This window comes from Atta colombica, unplaced genomic scaffold (assembly GCF_001594045.1).
Source record: "Atta colombica isolate Treedump-2 unplaced genomic scaffold, Acol1.0 scaffold141, whole genome shotgun sequence".
Classification (NCBI taxonomy): Eukaryota; Metazoa; Arthropoda; class Insecta; order Hymenoptera; family Formicidae; genus Atta; species Atta colombica.
This window is the reverse complement of record NW_017259230.1, coordinates 47,672-53,067: the sequence shown is the minus strand read 5'-3', so window position 1 is coordinate 53,067 and position 5,396 is coordinate 47,672. Positions and strand designations below refer to the sequence as shown.

The following is a 5,396-nucleotide window of genomic DNA, read 5'->3' as shown; positions in this document are numbered from 1 at the left end:
TGTGTGTGTGTGTGTGTGTGTGTGTGTGTGTGTGTGTGTGTGTGTGTATGGAAGAATAATCTATTGTTATTCATCTTTTAATTGACGCGAAAAATAACGTCAATTCTCGCAACTTAACTTTCGATGTCACTTCTTTCTCAAGTGATCTCCGTGTCGCACCTGATGCGCGCCACTTATCGTTTGTTTCATATTGTTGCTATCACGTCAACGCGAACGAGAGATCTTTGCGTACCACACGAAACTATAATATATAGAACGCAACGATGGAATATTAAGGCGAGTGGACGGGCGCATGATCTAATAACTTATTTGATCGATATTCTCGGAAATGCCTTCATATAGCCTCGGCGCTTAGCAGCTCACGCGATGTGGGATGCTCCGTGACCAGTTTTGTACGGTACGGCGATCATCGGGAACATCGAAATTGCTTTTCGTCGAGCCCTCGGTGACGGCGTGTAGCCGGCGAGTTCCTTCATTTCGAAACCCGCGCGTCACGGCCTGAATGTGGCCTGAACGTTAGGTCACATCAAGATTAACGCATAAGAAACTCGTAACTCAAGTTTTCCACGCGCCGCGCGCTTCAGTTTCTAAATATAAATTTTACCGGTACGCGGAACTTATGTTTAGTTTATCGATTTTTATTCGTTAACCGAACACTTGTATGTATGTACACCGTTTCTTCCTGCCGCCACTATTTCCTCTCCCGCGACACGCCAGCGATTACACGTGGTGCACATTATATCGCATTCGAAATGCGAAACGTGATTCGCCAAATTTAATCTGCGGAAGTAATTACTCTTGGCACAGCAGTACGCGACGTCAACCGCGTGAAAGGTTGCAACGCTAATTCCACCCCACATGCGTCTCCATAATGTCAAGGTCGCATCCTGAATTATCCTCGAGCTTGATTCGCCATGGAATTAGTCGCTACATATAATGGCGCGATTAACCTTGATAAAATAATTTCATCGAAAATTTGATAAGAGTTGCTCTTAAATATTCAAAAATATCAGAAGCACTTTTTGTCCAAGCGAGATGCTATGAGCCCTATTCTTGAACAAATATCGTATACGAAAATAGCAACTCCGTATATACAATCGACTAATCACAGTCGAGAAACTGTCATTTTGTTATGCGAAAATTATTTATATGTGCTCAAGAATAGAGCTCTTGATTACGAGCTAAAGTTACTTTTAATATTAAATCAAATTAAAGCCTGTAAGCACAGATATTTGTGTAATATATCGTTATTATATTCCTTACTTTCAATTACCTTTCAATTGAAGGGAATTTTTATCTCTATATTATAGCGAATTTGATTGGATGTACTTCACAAGAGTGAAGGGAAATTATTCAGATATCCAATTAGTTTTGGAAAAAGTAATGGTTAGAAGTTATAAGAAGTTATAAGAAGTTATAATATTCTACCTCGTATTAACTAAATGAGTATCAATTGCTTGGAAAATTTGATATTTATTAGAAAAATAGATTTAGGATCGTATTTATAGTCGTGATTCAACCTAAGATCCGGTTTGAGCTAGATTTGAATAAATCTTTCATTTGAAAAATGTTTTTTAAACTATAATTTAATAAATCTGACTGGTTCAACTTTAGTTCAAACTTAGCTCGTCTGAAATGAGAATCAATCGATCTATGAATCTATGAATACGGATCTTAAAGTCCGCTATAAGTGACTCCAAAAATGGCTTTAAATGACATTTTTTTGAAACTTTTTTGACTTTTTTGGATTTTTCTATGTACATGTGAATAATATATATAATTGGAATAGAAAGGAAAACTTAGGTCTCGAATCCAAAGATGGATTGAATATTTCTTTATCTATCCCTCTCGAAGTTTGAATTGCGTTTGGTTCCACTTACTAAGTTGTATATGTATATGAATGTATATGTGCATAAGAGTACATATATTTTCTTATTTATTATTAGAAACTTTTATCGAAAACGAATACTTATTACGTGGCAGTTTCGAAACCATATAGCTCTTCTTCATAAATATTAATTTTAATATGTGTAATTATTGTTTCAATAATTAAATTATGATGTTTATAAAGAAGAAGTACTTATATTCTTTGGCAAAATTGACACACAACCGAAATTTCGATTTTCGATTTCGGCCGAAATTTAATTATTGTTTCAATAAATTATGATATTTATGAAGAAAAAGTATATGATATATAGTAGCATGTCTATATAACATATGGCTTTTATAAGATTCCTATTTTTAATTTTGATTTCGATTGAAATTGACGTGTAGTTGAGCGTTTCGATAAAAGTGTTGGTTGGATTATACTTATTATATATTTTCATTATATTCTTGTTATTATAATTCGTAATATAATTATTTGATCATAATGTAATTATAAAATTTTATTCTTTAATTGTGTGTGTGTAATAAGAAAATATATGTACTTTTATACGCATTTATATACAATTTTATAAATATATATCAAATTCAAACGCAATTTGAACTTCGGAAGAGATAGATAAAAAAATGTTTAACACTCATCATTGGAATTGAGACTTAGGTGTTCTTTCATGTTCCACTTATATATATTACTCACACACATGAGTAGAAAAACTCAAAAAATAAAAAAGTGACGAAAAAATGTCATTTAAACCCATTTTCGAAGCCGCTTATAGCGGACTTTGAAACCATTTTTCTAATAAATATTAAATTTTTCGAATGACACTCATTTTAATTAATAAGAGATAGGATACTTTAATTTTTAATCGTTTCTTTTCAAAATTAATTGAACATCTGAATAACTTTCCTTATCAGTGCGCACTGATGCATATTAAAGCCATCGTACATAAATTGTGTACGTAAAAATATATGTATTTAATGTAAACGGATGTATGTTTAATATAAATGTGTTTAATATAAAAACGGATTAAACTGTGAAATTCTCAATACATTTTATTGTGCTAAATAATTGTGTGTGTTAAATAATTTTTTAATGCATTTTATAATCCGAAATATATACATTTTACATTTACAGAATTAAATGTACAACAGTTTTATATGTGCTAGTTCAACTGAATTATTAGATCTTTTCCAGTCAATGATCGAACGCAAATATTTTTGTTTTTATAATCGTTAAACAAAGTATTAAGCAAAACTTTACTATTAAAACTTTGTTTCGATAACATATGTATTTCGTATAGTTTCATCAAGCATCATTTCATATATGTGTAAAGAATAACTTATACCTAAATGAGTCGATAGAGATGCGTTTCAAAAGACTATTAACTAAGACAGTTAGCTGAACAAATGGCTGGGAGATATCCGTGGAATATATCACACGAATACATCGAAAGGATATATGCACATTCTTCCGCAGCAATAATTCTTATCCTTGTGACACTTGTCCTCGCTCTTTTACTGGTGCGCTGATTGATATACACTGCAATACAGAGAGCCGCAAATTTATTACATACTCGCGTTTCGCTTGAATAAAGTAAAACTCAATTAACTTACAGCCAGTAGACAATTCAAGAGAAAAGCAGCAAAAGGAAGCATAATAAAAAGAATAATAAAATTGGGTTTTATTGTAATAATAAAATATAAAAAACAAAAATTTTATATTTATAAAGCAATAGGATTATTCTTTTGGAAATTTTTGTAATTTTAATAAACTGTTTTAAATCATGTATGTGATGTCAAATATTTAACAATTATAAATTTATTACTTACAGCATTATTTAAATGTTTTGATAAATGCTTTTGCCAAAAAAATGTGAATTAATTACTTGACAAATACATTTATTTATTGGTCCTTTTTATATTTGAACCAAAGAAATTTGGACATATTATATTTTAATTCATTTTCTATAAAAGAAACAAAATAAATATAATTAGAAGAACACGTTATTAGAAATCATTAAGGTAAAGTCGCTTATTATGAGATAGTCTTTTTTAAAGATTTGTAATTTATTTACTTTGTAACTTTAACTTCTACCTTCATGTCAAATTTATAGAAAATATATTTAAGTTAATTTAATTAAGTTTCATTGTTAAAAGTTAGCAATCGATAATAATTACACTTTATTGTGTGCGAAATTTTTTATTAAAAGTGTCGATTTTGCTCATTCAAACAAAGGGTTCCTAACATAAAATGCAACGATTTTTTTATGAAGTGATATCTCATAACAGGAAATTAAGAAAAAAAAAATAAGCTAAGAAAAAAGATAAGCTTTTTATACACGTTTTTGTTACATAAAAGTATATTACATAAAAGTATATTACATAAAAGTAACAACAAAAAATTTAAATGTTATACATAATTATATAATTTTTTAATGTGTATGCGTGTGAAAAATTTTAACAATAATAGAATTGTCACTTTTAATATCGTTCGATAGTATACTTTGGTATATTGAATTATTTAAATGTTCTTATATTAACTAAAAATACCCTGAGTATCTCATATTACGACTTTCACGTCTTACGATTTCATGATCACCAAATCTAAAATCTTTACAATTGAACAAATCAATATCACATGTTTTCCTATTCTACTCTGTCACTGCATGCAGACTTTATTACCAAATGTTTATTTTTATATAATAAAACAAGATTTAAAGACTAACCTCAATAAAATTTGACAATATCCAATTTCAAAAATCTTTTTTTGCAATAGCTACATACATGATCTAATAATAAATTTTCTAAATAGGTTTCATTTTAAATAAAAAGTTTCATGATAGAATCAACCATGCGCTTTTTTAACAGAAACTCTACTATCTCATATTAGCAGCCTATCTTTTAATAGACGTCTTTATTTTAATAAAAATTCAAATGTTATTGAAATAAAGAATTGTATTCTTCTCATATATAGCATTAAATGCGGGCATTTAATTCTTACTTTATCTTTACTGTAGATATCCTTTAAGGACGTTTTCTGATTGCAGTTGTGCTCAACTTAATGAGCATATTAGTGCTCACCATTATGAAAACTTTTATGAAAATTTGTTTCACTTTTATATAGTATAAGATATCCCATAAGTGTTAATGTGTTTATATAAGTTTTTTAATACAATATAAAATACCTCTCCGTCTTCGCTACTGCCGGTCAAAAAAATAGCGACTTTATTTACTTATTTTGCTTAATGATTTCTTAAAAACGAATACCGGAAGTCATATTCAGACAAATTTCATGTTATTCCTTGACATCAAGTTTTATATCTCATTATTTCAAAAATTTGTTAAAAAAATTTTTTTATAGTGAATAAAAAGATCACTTTCGAATAAGCTTTAGATAGGAATCCTATGTATGTATATATATATATATATATAGGATAAGGCCGGAAAAATTTAATTATTAAAAGATGTGAATATGAAGATGAAGAAAAAGCTATCCTTAAAAAAAAAAAAAA

The 5,396-nt window shown here is 29.0% G+C and overlaps 1 protein-coding gene across 1 annotated transcript in view; it reads left to right on the top strand.

The window, feature by feature from the left end:
* LOC108684992 overlaps nucleotides 1-5,396 on the top strand; it is a 22,379-nt gene that overhangs the window by 529 nt on the left and 16,454 nt on the right. The gene's annotated exons all lie outside the window — the stretch shown is intronic.